Source organism: Protopterus annectens, chromosome 5.part1 (assembly GCF_019279795.1).
Source record: "Protopterus annectens isolate FY-2018-M chromosome 5.part1, PAN1.0, whole genome shotgun sequence".
NCBI lineage: Eukaryota > Metazoa > Chordata > Ceratodontiformes > Protopteridae > Protopterus > Protopterus annectens.
In genome coordinates, this window is record NC_056736.1 from 36865373 (window position 1) to 36882551 (window position 17179).

Consider the following 17179-nt stretch of genomic DNA (forward strand, 5'->3'; position numbering starts at 1 on the left):
CACTGGCTGCAACACTGCAACACTGACAAATCATACCCACAGCATTTAACCACCACATGTCAGATACCAGCACTGCATGCTGTTTTCTTTGCCACACACTACAACCTACATAGAAATATGCACATAACCTTCAACAACATATATATATATATATATATATATATATATATATATATATATATATATATATAATACACACACACCCCCTTCACAAACAGTTGCAGTATGTCCCTTGCCCTATGCACATGTACAGATACATATAGATACGTACTGCTGCCACATATGGATTATTCACAGTATGTAGAGTACTCTTCAAAAACATCTACTACATGCCAGCAAATACATATGTGTTACGTACCTTTCCTTTGTATTTCTCTGTTCTGTCTGTTTTTAAAGGAAATATATTTTTGGGGGGTTTTCTCTGTTGATGTTGCTCTTTCTTTTTCTGTTTCTGTCTCTTTGTCTTTGTCTGTGTCTCTGTCTCTGTGTCTGTCTCTCTCTTGCTCTCTCTCTCTCTGTTGCCAGCAAATACATGTGTTACATACCTTTCCTTTGTATTTCTCTGTTCTGTTTTTAAAGGAAATATTTTTTTTTGGGGGGGGGGGGTTTCTCTGTTGATGTTGCTCTTTCTTTTTCTGTTTCTGTCTGTTTCTGTCTCTTTGTCTTTGTCTGTGTCTCTGTCTCTGTTTCTCTCTCGCATGCTCTCTCTCTCTGTTGCTGCAATGATATTATTGCATGTGTGGACAAGCAAGTACAGCCTGTTTTTCTAGGTATCTACACATGTGCATGTGATGGCCTCTGCACCAATTGGTGCCCACCATTTAGTAATTGCATGCAGCCTGCTGTGTGGTAATTGCAGTACTCACTGTCATAGCAGCCCACTGCTATAAAATGCTAAGTTAGGTAGGTGTACGCCTTTCAGCTTTCCAAGGGTGGGGCCCATGCTAGTTTGCTGTGGACACCGTTGTGTCAGTCAGAAGGTTGGTATACTTCTTATATCTGAAGCTAGGGTTGTAGCCAGTGATTTGCATGTTGTACTCAAACCTGATTGTTGCCGCTTCTAGTACACACTTGTCAGTGTAGAATATTACTCACCCCTGCAAATGCTAACACGAGATGCATGAGAGTATGTACTTTCTTTTCTAATTAGACAATTAACTGCCATACATAAGTAGTTATTGCAATGTATTCTTCTGGCACATGAACTGTTTGTGAACTACTATACTGTAAATATTAATTTACTCTCTTCTCAACAGTTTGTGTTTTTTTGTGTTGACATTAGCACAGGCTGCTCAAGGCAACTGGACAAATTTCAGTACTGAGTATGCCTACCTACATCCTTGGTAGAGCCTGAATACACAGGTATATTGTTATTTTGGGTAGGGGTGCAGAAGTACAGAGAGCATTATTTATTATTTAGTGATGTTTATCTTGCTGAACATACAGGATTGCTGTGTACCTGTTAGTCTATCAAGGCAAGTAGTCTGCCTGCGTAGCTCCCACCTGTGGACATATCCAGATGGTAGCCAGAGGTTAGCCTATTATTCTTTGTCTGTGCACCACACCGGTCTTTTCAGCACTGGAACATTGGCATTGTCACAGTTGGTTGCTACCAGTACATGGCTACATCCTTTGATATTTCTGTGTTGTACTCCTACATAAGGGTATGCTTGTGGGACTCCTTCCAAAGCTATTTGCAGAGTGTGTAACAGCAGAAAAGCTGATATGCCTGTGTTTCTGCCTCTGCCAGGCCTCTGATGCACTCTGGTATATATTTGAACAGCCTCAGGGAAAGGTACATATAAGTGAGGTACACCTGTAATATATTACAGACATTAAGTTGAGACTGTGAGAGAATCAGAGCATATGTATTAATATACCTTTTCTGACATGCAAGCAGTGTCTAGTCTTACTTATTGACATTATTCATTAAGTGTAATTCCCCACTTTTCTGACTAACGTCAGTACTTTTCAGAGGAATTCAGAGGGACACAGCTAACATTTGTTTATGAATCAGGGACATCCCTGACAAGCAGTCACAGTTGGGAAGTACGGCTTCTGCCCTATTCAAATATGCCAGTGTTTATCCTGCTCTGATACTATGTGGGGTTTGTAAAGTGCTACTGTAACATTATTTCCTGCTACAATGGCTGGTTCTCTTTTCACAGTCATGTCATACAATTCCACAACTGCTGGTAAAGATCCACAGAACAAGATTTGTGTTATGGCATTCCTATTTTCCCTTTACATTCACTCACTGTAATGCATGATATATTTATTACAGCACCAACTTGTTGTATGTCTACTGTGGCTTAGTGGTACTTCATGCAGTGTAGTGTGTCCAAGGTCCAGGGTTCGAGACTGACAGAGGTGTTTTATTTTGCTGCTCAGCAGAAAAAGTGCCCTGCCATGCAGAGTGACTAAGGCACTTTTAAGCAGTTGTAAGCGGGTTTGCGTGGGTTTGTGTGAAGCTTAGAAAATACTTAGCTAACCGCACACTTGCGCAAACCCGCTAACTACTGCTTAAAAGTGCTTACTCCTGCTAACCCCCGCGCTGATTTATTTGAAAGAAAAGAAAATGGGGAGATAGGAAAGTGGTGAAAAAGAGGGCACAGAGAGGGAAAGACAGTAGGGAAACCAGCTTGGGATGTGCAGGATGGGTGTAGGGAAAGTCCATAGCTGCCCATTTCTTTACCAGCAACAGATGTGCATATGTTAGAAATTTGGAGTGAAATTTGAAACCTTCCACCCATGAGAGAGGGGTGAGGACAACAAAGTATGTTGTACTGCCAATTATAATTATCAGTTTACTGCCAATTATAATTATCAGTTTACATGTCCAGCGGACATGTGTGCAAAATGGGCAGCTATGTATGGGGAGTGATTTTTTTGCGGGAGCAGATTGCCTTTTTTTTTTTTTTTTTTTTCAGGTGAGAGTGGAATGTGAGGTAGGGGAAGTAGGTATGTTGTTGGAGGTAGGTTGGGGAGGTAAACAGACAAGATGCATACAGGAGTGGAATATGACACATGGGATGGGTGAACACAATTGACGGGAAGGATGTTTGGAAATTGCAAGCCCATGAGCCCATAGATGGTAACAGTGGAACTGAGATCCCCACCCATGGGCAGTCACCACAGCACCTTCACAGCCTGGAGGGTGGCTGTGCTGGGGGCTGCGTAGGAGGGGCAGGCTCACCCGTGAGTCACTCCACTCTTGCCTCGAGCTGGTGTAGGGGATCAGCGAATGAATGCTGGATCTCCCTACGCACCACAGCCTGGACCCTTTGGAGTGTGACAGGTGGCCCTCCTCTGCCCATGCTTGCACTGGGGGGATGAGCCCCATCCCCTGCAGCACTTCCTCCTGAAGGTGGCGTGGCACAGGACCAATGGAGGAGGGGGGCCCGGGCTGGGCACCGGATCTGCTGGTGCCAGGTGCAATCACAAGCTGAGAAGGGACAGGTGGGTCCGCTGGGACCGGCCTTCCCATACGTTCTGTGTTTAGGTGTATTTAATAACAGCATTCCAAATTAGTTGTAACAGCATGCAATAATATTCCCATAAACTCAACACACCAGTGTTCCAACAGTTGAACAGCAAGCATAACACATGCATATATTGAATGACAGTGGACATTCCAACAGCATGCAGGAATGATTGGTGGCAACAGGCCACCAAGATTGTGGTGTTTGAACAGGACACAAGCATCAAAGTAAATGCAGATATTTATAGAACAATAGGACATATGTCCCAACAAATGTTTTGAGATTACACATACCCATTGAGGTATGGAATTGCATTGTTTATGCACATACAGTAGGGTGTAAAAAGATATCCCCATTAACATCTTATATGTACTTATAGTTTACACTACATTCCTATTGACTGCAGGTGTATATCCCCTACATGTAATATTACACTAGGCAATGTGTATTAGGTTGTGTAATGGGTTTGGCTAATTCATTATATACCTGACCTATGTCTGACATACTAACTGTCCAGGATGCAGATGTTACTGCTACGTATTTTATTTATATTTATATATCTACATATCTGGATGTGTTCACGTGACATTTTCAGTTATATTTCTACAGCCCCCTACATTTCTAGCAGCACACTCACATTTCTGGGAAACACATTAACAAGCTACTCGTGTGCCAGATTTACCTATGCATGCCAGCCATTAACCAACTGTTGAGGACTGTATATGTGCTTCACAGCTACTGGCACTCCTTTCATCCACTTTATATGGGACTGCCCAACTGTGGGTTGACGGCGCTTAATACAACAGTACTATTTATATAATGCAAGAGTACAACAACATTTCAAAGTCATTGACACTGACACACTCCATGTATTAACCTTTATTAATTACATTACACACTTTTCTAGAGGCTCTCTCATTTATTTGACATTACATTGAATGCAGAAGACTTATTCAAGACGTATTATACCTTTATTAATAGGTTACAACACTCTTTTTCAGGCTTGCTCACTTATTTTATAAAACAGTACCTGCAGAGATATTATTCAGGACTTATTTACCTTTATTAATGGGTTACAACACTCTTTTTCTGGCTCTCTCACTTATTTTATATAACAATACATGCAGAATAATTACTAACCTGCCTGGTGGTGCAGCCTTAGCAGCCTATCTGCATAGGCTTGCTGATTCGCAGCACAGACACCTGCAGCTGTGAAGTAAATGAAGGGATATTGAGACATACCTATCCATTATATAGACTACAATAACATTTCTTACATACTTCATTCCATGGCTACCTACTCAGTAGTGGGGCATCTTGCATGTCACGGGCCTCCTGTATCCATCGGTTCAGTAGGTCCTGCTTCCATCTCTTCAGGTCTGCATGATGGTGATGGACCTGCTCACCAGTCCAAGGGACGCCCGTGGCACTGATGAGATCATGAGCTAACTGGTTTCAAGCCTCCACTTTGTACTCTGTCCCTTGAAACTGGCCCTGCAGGAGTCTTGACTCATGATGCTGGACAAGGAGCAAAACCATGTATTTTGACTCCTCGATGCCCCACTGTTGTGCTCTAAAGTGAGTACCCTCTCCAGCACTGGCCATTCTGACTGCAGATGGGAGCTACAATCAGTTATGGCGAGTATTCCCTCCTATGGAGCTTAAATATGCCTCATTTCCCACACTTATTTGTGATTGGCTGTTTTTGAAAATTCTCAGCTAACAGCAAACCTGCTTAGCAGTGGTTAAACTTCCATTTATAAGTATATGTATGTTAACAGTGCATGCTTATGCTAAGCTGTCATGGCTTAGTGGTTCAGTACTTTGATTATGGTGCCCAATGTCCCTGGTTCGAGCCTTGTCATTTCTTTTTATTTTACTACTGTCCAGACAGGCTAGGGGGTGTGGCTGTGTTTAGGCGACTTTGTCAACTTTGCTCAACATTGCTCTACGTTGCTCCACGTTGCCCGACGGTGCGCTGGTTAGCGTGGTGCACAGCTCCACGCAAACCTACTGTGCTAGGTAAAGCGCTGCTTAGCTATGGGCGACTATATATTGCGCTGGGTACAATGCTGCTTAGCTATGGGCAACTATATTGCGCTGCGTACAACGCTGCTTAGCTATGGGCAATTATATGTCAATATCCTTAATGCTGCTCACCTTCTTATATTTATGTATATACATTTTGTTCACTAATACCTAGGCCATTTCAATGCTTTTTACTAAAATTTCATTCATATATGTCAGGAATTATTGTATATACTAATTTAAAACATAAAATAGAAAGGGGAGTGGTGGGACTAGAACCGGGAATGCCTCCTCTTTGTGCAAAGGCTCTACCACTATGCTATTGCTATTTGGCTTAATTTGCATAAACATTTATTGTTATGCTCTTCGATGTCGAAATTGCTAACTGTAGCTAAGCAATGGGCACACGCGCTCAAACTTGCAAATACGGGCAGCTATATCGGGAATTCTAAAAAAAATAGTTTACATTTTACAATTACAAAGGGGTTTAGTATGTGGGGATGTGTAGTGTTTGCTATGTATACATTTCAGCGGACTCGCTCATTGCACTTGTCATTTTCACATTTATATGGTTGCAGGGGCATGGATATTTGGACTGCTTGGCAGTCCGACATGCCCCCTGCAGTCTTACATGCTCCATGTTAGCCTTCCAGTTGAGTTAGCGCACCCTCATGCATATGCATGATGCGCTGACATCATACTCTTAGACGGCAGTCTCCGAGTAAGACTTAGTTAGTCTTACACAGAGGATTACTGAATCCCCCCACTGTGTCTGCTAGTTTAAGTTGTAGGTGGTTGCCACTGAACATGAGGTAATTGTCTCACAAGACCCATACTAACTAGCTTGGCTCCAGACACAATTAGATAGTGCAAATCCATGCTTCCAAGAGTTAACGAATGTGGGCTGAAATGGGGTGTTGTGACAATGAGGTTTGGGGTTGATTTTACTGGAGGTGGTACTTGTGATAAACAATCTAAGTCTATGCAAGAAAAGCAATGTGCAGTCTAGCATGAACTAGAAGCTCTTCATGCAGCTGCTGACTATTTAAATTGAAGTTGGAATTGAGGGTCTATTCTGTGGAGAGACTTAAGGCTCTAAATGTCTACATCTGCAGAATGCTGCAAGCCATGTCACAGCAGGATGGTCAGTATCACACTAAATTATCTTACTTATAATACAGAAAAAAATCTCAATATAGCCCACCAACCAATAGCAATACACTTGAATCTAGCCCTGACTTGCAAGTAATACCTTCAGCTAGTCTGGAAACCATTTTCTGTGGTACAAGAAGGAATCAGTAAAATAATTAAGTAAAAACATACTTTACAGATTATTTCTTGTGTCATAAAAAGGAATCAGTAAAATAATTAAGAAAAAAACTTACTATTTAGCAGTACAAACTGTGAAAGTTCTGCCAATACGCTCAATCAAGCATTTATAACAAAGGTCATTTATCCTAGTATTCCTGGATTCATTAAGAGTAGTTCCATCCAGTTTAATCTGGACAGAAAATGAAGAGATTAACTTGGCATGCAGCTTCTTGTAGCATTATATGTTCTACTAGGTAGGATGAAAGTTTATAGCTTTTATGAGTGTGAGGGTAGAAATCTCAATGTGTGTCGTTAAAGCGGTGGTGATTCATGTTTAGAAATAGATGTGGGCAGCATGCATACTGGGACCATAGAGCCAGGGGAAGCGGGAGCCCCCCCACCACTTTTATAGCTGCAAGACTTGTCGGGAAAAATTAATGGACTTTTCACTCTAACGTGGATTCCTGCAGGGAAGTTAAACTAACTAAACTAGCTATTCTTGTTCTTTTATTGCCCTGTGTGACAGGAGTTATGCTGTCGCAGTTCCATTGGTACTGCAAGAGTCATGCCAGTAAGGAGAGTTTTGTTCTTTTATTTGCAGAAGTTATGCTGCTCCCGCGAATATGCGCACGTGCGTGTGTTTGTGTAAAATGCTCCAGTTAGGTATACCCAGTTGTTAGTGTTACTCAAGCTCAAACAAGAGCCTGAAATCTCTACCCATACCACATTCAGGGAGTTGAATCCATAGCTCTCCACTGTCCAGATTTTCACAGAATATTTGGCTCATATTTTGGTCTGTTTCTCTTAAAATTTGTGTTTTTTTTTTTTTGACAAATCAGTGATAACTGAATTCACTAAATAATGATAGCTCTTTAAGTTTCAGTGTTCCTATCTTTCCGGAAACACATGGTAACAGAAAACACTTTATTTTAGGAACTTTCTAAGATTATACAAGCAATATTTAAAATGTGTCCCTGGTTTTGGGCCTTTGACCCCCCCCCAAATAAATGTTGGCTTTTTCCAGATTTCTTGTGCTGCGAAGTTGAGAGATTTAGTTGATAATCAAGTGAATTTTACAAGGAGCTGGGAGCTTCAGGGGAAGAGAAGTTTAATGCTACTTATGCTAAGTTGTTTGCATTGTTAGTAGCACAACAGGTAGTATACTTGCTTTTGATGCAGAAGGCTGTGGGTACTACTTCCACACTATACAGATGGATCGCTGATACTGGACTGTGTTGTACTTTAATGTGAGTGGATGCTGCAGTCCTATGAATGTCCTCCTTTGGAGGAGTTACTTCATTTTTTTAATGTAGATTAGGCAATTTATTCTTCAAGGGCAACAGGCACTTTATTTGTAGATGAAACAATGAAATATAAAGTTGTTTCTTAGCAGCAACTTCTTCATTAGTTACAGATCCCTTTAATGTGGAATTATTTAGATGACTTGCTTCTGCAGAGATTTTGCATATTTACTAATATTTTTAGATTGTAATGACAGAAGTTTGAGTGGCCTTTTATGGTTGAAATTTTCTGAAATGGGTAGTTTTGTCATTATTGGTACATACATTTTGTTTCATTGCTCACTAGAAGACTGTCCCAAACTACAAATTTAAAATGGGTCTATATTAAATCAGCGAGCACTTAAAAAAGTCAACGCTGATTTATCGACCCTATGTAAGCAAATGCTTACAATCCTGAACACTTAAAACAGCGATTTTTTTTTTTTGTTCCAAAAAAAAAAAACTTTAAAACATTACATAAAGTGGGGGGCTTCACCCCCATACCCCCCGACATGGGGGGCTGTGCCGCCCCCACCCCCTACTTAAATATATTAACTCTGAGATCGCACTACAGTGACCAAAATGGCAAAATAACGAAGACAGCCAAGCAAATTCTTTCCCAGTGAAAGAATTTGCTTATATGCCATTTTGGTATTTTGCCATTTCGTGCTTTCAAGTTCGATCAAGATGCATTCGAAAGAATGTGTCTTCGATTACATAATAGGGAACCTTTAAAACACATTCTAACAAGGGTTGCTGTATTATACAAGGAATATAACTTAATACAATAAGGCTAATACTATCAGGAAAGTGAATCAAAAATGTATGCATGCTACATACGTATACATATATGCTTGCTCACAGGATGCAGGAGATCAAAATAGGGGAAGAGATCAGTCACCAATGGTATCCCCCAGGGTTCGTTGCTGAGAGTTTTTCTGTTTGGCATATACATCTCAAAAGTAAAAGGAAATACCAAAGGGCTTTGCCCCACTTAGTTTGAGATGACTGCAAGCTAGGAGCAGTTATTGAATCCCCAAATGACTTAATCATCATGCAGGAAGGTTTGTCCCAAACAATAACTGGTGCCAGAATCATGAATTGAAACTCAACTCCAATAAATACATTATCATATCCTTTGGGAAGTCATCTATTCCAGGAAACTGTTAAATCGACATTCCCCCCTGAGAACTCACCCACTTGTTTGGCATTTGGGAACTTGTGTGTACAGTGACCTAACTTTTGACAAACCTGCCCAGAGTCATAAGAAAGTCTTTCTATATTGCACAGCTTATAAAAAAATGATTTTGACTAGATATAGAGATGTTATTGTCCTCCTTTTCAAAGCCCTCCTTAGGTCAATCAGTCTGTAGAATGCCCACTTTGGCATGTATCTGTCCAGAACCATGCAACAATTAGAAAACCCACAGAGATACCCTACTAAAAGGATACAAAACAGTAGGTCTTGCATGGACCACCTCAATGATTTATCACTATACTCAGTATCCTACATAGTGCTTAGATGTGACATATCTGGCATACAAGGTATCCTCTGACCTAATACAGATTGACCTACTGAACATCAGCAAGTCAAATGGAATCAGAAATACTCAGTCCAGGTATTTAAACTGAATGTTGTGATGAGATATATATATCCATAACAGACTACCCATTCAAGTAAAACAAAGCTCATCCCTGTCCATATTCAAATGCAACTTGGATCTAAGGATGGGTAATAGAAAATGTACTCCAGGATTACCCCTTGTGCCACTAATGGATAGAGGCAGTTCATAAATGCTTCATCCCTTACATGGGTCCCCTAAAATTATCTACAGTGTGATCACATTTATTCTCACTAGGGCTAATATACAATTATCAGCCATGGGATAGGCAAGACCAATCAGGAAATGTTAATTCAAGCGCCAAAATGGAACTTGGCTAAGCTTAAAATGTCCTCCATGTGAACCTATGTTGTGGTAGCAAATAGTTTTAAAAAATTGCCCTTTTTAGATCACTAAGTGCCCATGTCACCCTCCACCCCCCCCCCAGTCTTCAACAGTGAGAGAAAAGGTGTAGGGAACTGGGTGGTATATGGGGAACTGGGAGTGGAAAGGGAAATAATTCAGGCCACAAATATTTATAGTTTCTTAAACACTTTGGGAGGGAAAGCAGTTATAAAAAGTAAATTTTCCCTTGCATTTTTTAAGTCTTAGCAAGGTTAGCAGAAGGGCTGCAGCACTAAGTATCGTGTGCAATTAATTAGTTATTTGTTGGACTTTGCAGAACAGCAGCTAAGGTGGGCTGAATGAGCCAGCCACCCCAGGCACAAGGGATTAGGGGGTGTGAATGACAGATCTATTGGTCTGTAGTACAGTACTGGTATTCATTTCTATACCAGCATTTCTGAATGGAGGGACAGAAGTGAATACTTGTTCTGTGGTAAGTACTTCTTTTCTACATTTTTTATGCTCTTCACATTTACATGAAGACAGGATGCAGACAGCCTTGCATTCCATAGGTGAGAAGGGAGGTGTGCTTTGAATGAACTTTCAATATATATATATTTTTTGTGCTGCTAAGCTTAATGTTGAAGGGCTCCATATCAGAAAGCACAGGCACCAGATAAGCCAGAAAATGCCCTGGGTCCCAATCCAGCACTGTATTTGCTCCTTTCAAGTATTCATTTAACGGAAAAAAAAACACCTTCCTAGTTTCCTGCCTTATCTCTTTATTACTATTAACCTTTCTACTTTGCTCAAATGGAACTTGAAATATTTACTTAAGGGTATGATAAAGGTAATATATGAAATCTTGAGGAAATGTTGTTCTCTTCAGCTGCGGTCATTTGTGTAAAAACAGTCCTACAAGCTTAATGATTTAAAACTTCCTTCACAGGCAGTTAACCCTGGTATTGTTAGGAAGCCATATAGTTCCCTGAGTTTGAAGACATATAATTTCATTATCTCTTTTATTAAAAAATATAATTTGGTAGTTCCTGATTTACTTAATTCTCACCATATTTAACTTCCATTTATGTGGTGTAGAACAAATCATTTTGATTTCAGAAATTTCCCAGGTCAAGTTCCTGCGATTCATATAGTACCTTTTTTGTTGTTGCTGTTGCCCTGCTGCTTTATTATTGCCTACTACCCAAGTGTATCTGTCCATCTTTGGGTCTACATGGTTACCCCATTGTGCCCAGACTATCTTTGCACTAAGGATGGGGCTGGTGGAGAACCTAAGGGCAATATGGGTGGTCATCATACCATTCAACTGTACAGATTTTCACAGAATGTCCAGACTTTTGCCTCATATTTTTGGTCCATTTTTCATACAATTGTGTTTTTCTGGCAAATTAGTGGCAAATCATTAAAGACTGAAGTTAGAAAATAATGGCAGATAATTGAGTTTCAGACTTCATACCCTTCAGAAAATTCACACAAATGCAAAACCTGTCATTCTATGAACTTTCTATGTAAGAGCAATATTTAAAAATTGTCCCTACTTTTGGGCCTTTGTCCCACTTTTAGTTATGGCTCTTTCCAGATTTCTTGCTCTAAGAGGTTGAGTGGTATGGTGGTCATGCATTTGACTGCTTTCACCAGGGGATTGTTTTTTTCATTTTTGGCCTACCCTTGGTATCCTCCTACCCTGCATACATCTTTAATATCTGAGGGCTACTCCCTTCTATGGACCATGCCTTTACAAGGGAACTCGTAGATGAATCCCCCCCCCGCCCCAAGATGAACATTCCTATCCATCCCTGCCAGTGCCTTAGATACTCAAAATGCTAATTTAAACCCTGTTAGTGATTCAGCTCAGTATTCTTCATTTTTGAAATGTCAGCCAAAATGCCTAGGTTTTTCTTTTCTGATTTCCATGACTTTATTTGTTCCAACATTTTCATGGCCCATGCATCCTTCCTCCAGCCTATATTCTGATGTCATTAGCATCAGCAGCAATACATCGTCAAATCTATCTTTCTTGTTTCATTCCAAAAACTAAGAGTAGAGGAATTTCTTTGATATTAGTCAGGTTACCTTAAACAGTATGACTACCACCTTAGCTGTCTCCTAAAGATATGCATGCCTAGTGGAACCAACCAATGATTGGAAGTCAGACTGCAAGACAGATGGATATATAGACAGACAGGCAGACATACAAGCTGAAGATTAATAAATGTCAAGTATGTAGATAGATCACAGAAAATAAGCGTCCTTCTGTTTTGATACCATTTACAGCAAGAAGCTGATATATAATTGTGCTCCAACTGATTCTGAACTACACTCAAGTACAATAGCTTTAACCATTTAATGGACAGATTATGTTGGAAATACCATAGAAATAGCAACAAAGAGGTTTTGTCTTTTATTTATGTAACACTGACCTCAGACAGAAACAATATGTTAAAACCATCTATTACCATACTACCGAACTTCTGGTGCACATTAACATATAATTTATTCTATTTATTTTTATTTTGTGAACCAGGGTAGAGCACTGATGAAAAGTGACAAAATATAGGCACAGCAAAAATATTGACAAATATAGAAACACATACGGCATAAAAATTTACAGTGCAATTGACATCATAATGCAAACATTACATAATGCCTTCAGAGTTTTACATAAACCAGTATAAATAAGTAATGTGATTTTCTCTGAAAGTGTACTGTTTTCAGGAAGAAATATTACATTCATATTCTGCTATTGTGTTTTCTCATGGGCTAGTGCTGTAGGCAGAAAATGGTGCTGCACAGTGACAGAGAGCAGTGTAATTACACGTCTCTAGGGGATAATGGTGCACAATACTATGGTGGTGACAATCATCATTCCACCAACATTCAGTACTTTTGGCGTCAATTGCATTGTGGAAAATATGCAGAAGTAAACCACCACTGATGGGGATCAGAAAGTGCTTTGCAACCCCAACAGAAAACCAAACCCTGGAAGCTTCATGTGAACGGCATTTTTTTAAGGATTATTCTGTGAAACAGCATTCTCAGTAGAGTCATCTATACTGATGTCCTGGATGACTTTGAGGGTTGAAGAATTACTCTGCTTATCTTTTAGATGTTATTGGACATAAGGTGAAAGGTGGGGGGGGGTCAGACCATGTGTTCGGCCACTTGAGGATGTCAAGGATGCAGGCTTGTAATTTATATAGTTTTGTGGTGTTTGTTTTTCTTTTATACTTTACATTCACACATTTCTAAATGCATTCCATTTTCTATTTCTGCTGCCAAGCATCAATTATCATTATCTCACTCCTGCTATAAACACACACACACACACACACACACACACACACACACACACACACACACACACACACACACACACACACACACACACACACACACACACAACAACAAATATATAGCTACGTAGATGAATAGATAGATTCTAATAAATCTGTAAATAGACATTTCCTGTCACTGTTACTGTGTTGGCATTCTGATGGCAGAACATAGTACTAGCTTATATAGTAGTTCTTAAGGTTTTGATAGACTTCATGAAAACTTCTCAGATTATGGGCATCATTATCATACAGGCATCATTTTCAAATCTAGGTGCTTAGGATTTCCTTCTCTCTTCCCCCCTTGGCTGACCTGGTGTGACTTAGTTTGAACTCTACAGTTCCCTATAAAACGGTGTCTACAGGACTGCAATCAGTTTCTCTCAACATTTAAACAGATTGAACTCTACAGTTCCATGTCTACAGGACTGCAATCTCTCTTTCAAACATTGAAAACTCTACAGTTCCCCTGCTAAAGCGAGCAGTGTACAGGACTGCAATCAGTTTCTCTCAAACATTAAAACAGAGTAGGTTACACACAAACAGCATTTGTTATGCTTTCACTTACAGTGCTTTGTAATTAAGCAGGTCACCATATTGGTCAGCCATAGGGTAAATTGACTCTTACATTAAGAGCTTTTGAAATTACAGTGCTGAGTGCAAGTAACATTAAAATTAAAGTACTGAGTGCAAATTCAACTTATCTCTTCAAACAGGTTAAACTGCTACAATTCAGTACAGGCATCATTTTCAAATCTAGGTGGTTTCTTCATTGTATGGATATTTTACTGTTTTTCAGAGGCTCTATAAGTAGCTAGTGACTTTACTGAATTTATGTGGTAATATTTGTGTTTAAACTGAACCTTTACCTAGAGAAAGTGTATAATCAGAGCTCCTCCTTACTGCATGTGTTTTTTAATGTTTAAATTGCACACACATTGAAGAAGTGCACACACATTTTATGACTTGAATAACTTGGGCTAGCTATACCTGAAGTGCTTTTACTGGCAATTTTCCAGTTGTGCAATTGTGAATAATTGATTTAGTTTTTCTGGTATATCAAGTGTTTATTTACTGCATTGCTCTGCTTAGGTTTCTTAGCTATAAATCTTAGTTCATATGCTACTTTACCCCCACCAAACCTTTCTGAATACATTATTATATACTAGCTGCCTGTTGTTGCCTTCATGCTTACCCTAGAATTTCTGCTTTTCTCTTTTCCTAATTGAAACTCTACAGTTCCCCTACAAACGGTGTGTCTACAGGACTGCAATCAGTTTCTCTCAACATTTAAACAGAGTAGTTACACACACACACAGCATTTGTTAAGCTTTCACCTTACAGTGCTTTTGTAATAAAGCAGGTCACATATTGGTCAGCCATAGGGCTATTTGTTTCTACCTTATAGCTTTAGGACACCTTAAATTTATAGTACTATAGCCACTCCCCACTTTCTAGATTCTATCTGCTTTCATCTGGGATAATTCCACCCACCCCTATTCTACTACCTACATTTTAATAGCACCTATTAGCTTTCATCTGGCATTCCCATCCCCCCCCCAGTACCTACCTTTACCTCACCATCTTCAGGAGTTGTATCACACCAGGTAAACAGTTCCTTAACTCACTAGCTGAATCACATATAATGATATAAATCCTTCCACCTTCAACCATACTTACAGTACCAGATCCTATCCAACATCTTGTTCAGTCTATCAACATCTCAACCCCAGGCACATTAGCTCTAGATCCAAACACTACACAAATTAATAAACAAATTCCTGAGTTCATCACCAAGTATAGACTCAACCTAATACTTGGTGGTGATATTCAGTAATCTAAGCTACAATAGTCTGTCATTTCAATATTAGAAGCATTAATAACAAGGTACATGATGAATTGCATGCACTTCTGGATCTCCTCCTGAGATTCTCTGTTTATCTGAAACCTGGTTAAAACCTAACACTAAAGACAAAGAAGTGTTACCACCTGGATACAACATACACAGGCTGGATCGATAAATCTGAGTTGAATGTCACCATAGATGTAATACAACCTCCTCAGATTAATAACTCAGAGATTCTTTCTACCAAATTGCAACTTAATAAAATAAATGCATTAATATCATCTGTATGTACATTCCCCAGGTAACAATATATCTACATGAAGATATCCTGCACTGGCTATCATCACTACTCCCCAAGAAACCCTACTACTTGAGATTCATAGACTGGGGCACCTGTTCCTCAGAATCCCCAACCACCCATATTAACCTGCATGCATTTACACAAATGATATCCAATTGTACACCTTGGTACCCTTATCAGAAAGGTTTAGAACAATAAAAACTTTGATCCTGCCAAATTCCAACAAGAACTAAACTCATAAAACACCTCTCCTTAGATGAAGCAGTATTTGAGATCCTTGATTTGCATGCATCTGTTCGCTCAAAGAGAACCAAGGCAAAACTGCACCATGGCTTCTTTCTATAGAGTCTAAAAAATTACCCTTAGAAAAAAATGGGCTTTTTATGGCTTTCTTCTAAAGAAAGACAAGATCACATTAAATACAGGCAATCCAAATCGAAAAAAAAAAAAATCAATTTACAAGACAAAAACAATACTACTGTAATTTACAGATAGTAAATCAAAATAACCCTCAGAAGTTTTTAATCTACTACATCCTGGACAAACTTCAACGCCAATCCCTGCTACTACTATTGATAAACTCCTGAAGATGTTTCTGATAGTTTTAACCAATTCAAGCCCTAGCTAGCCAACTACCTCCTAGCTCCTCCTGAAAGTAGCACCTAGAAACCTACTTATGCTCAGCTTCAACCAGTCACCACTTAACACTTATCGTGCCTTGATCAAAAATTAAACCACTACATCAGCTGATGCTTCAATACTAATCAATCGAGACCATAGTAGAGCTAAAATTCCCACCATCTGGAAAATATCCTATGTAATCCCACTTTTTTTCAAAGGGAGGCAGCTAACTAAAAATTCCTCCAGGCCAATAGCAATAGCTTCTCTCTCCACAAAAGAGATGGAAAAAAAATGTATTCATAGAACTCATGCACCACCTAATCCAAAATAGCATGGCTTCCGCCCTCATCACAGCACAACTCCAGCCCTCCAAACCTTAACTAACCCCTTAAACCAAAATCGCAACAATAATTATATATCCTCAGCCCTTTTGGTTGATCACCAACTTTTAATCCACACCCTGCAATCATTCTGTCTAGATACTGGAGCCCTCCAATGGTTTCAATCCTACCTGAATGGTCGACAGCAGGCTATCCTCTGGCAGAACAAACTCTCTAACCTTCTACCTAACACCCTTGGAGTACCACAAGGCTCTATACTTAGGGCCTTTGCTGTTCTCCATCTTCATTATACTGTCATCCCAAAGTCAGCTGTATCCAATATGCTGATGACTCTACTCTGATTTGCTCAGCCACATCTCCAGTAGAGTTATGGTCAGCTACCCAGACCACCTTTAATACAATAGAAAACTGCTTTTCTGAACATAGTCTGATCCTAAATCCCAAAAACTAAAATGCTGTTATTTTGACCAACACGCACCTTTACCATAAAATCAAATGATGGCACAATAATCTCCCCTGACCCATCTACAAAACTATTAGGTGTCATCATTTGACCTACATGTTAACCAAACTATCAAACCATCAATAAAAACTAGGGTTTTACAGAACTCACCTTCTTTTGCCAGGTTTGCCACTGGACTGCCTTTTAGGACACATCATTGCATCAATC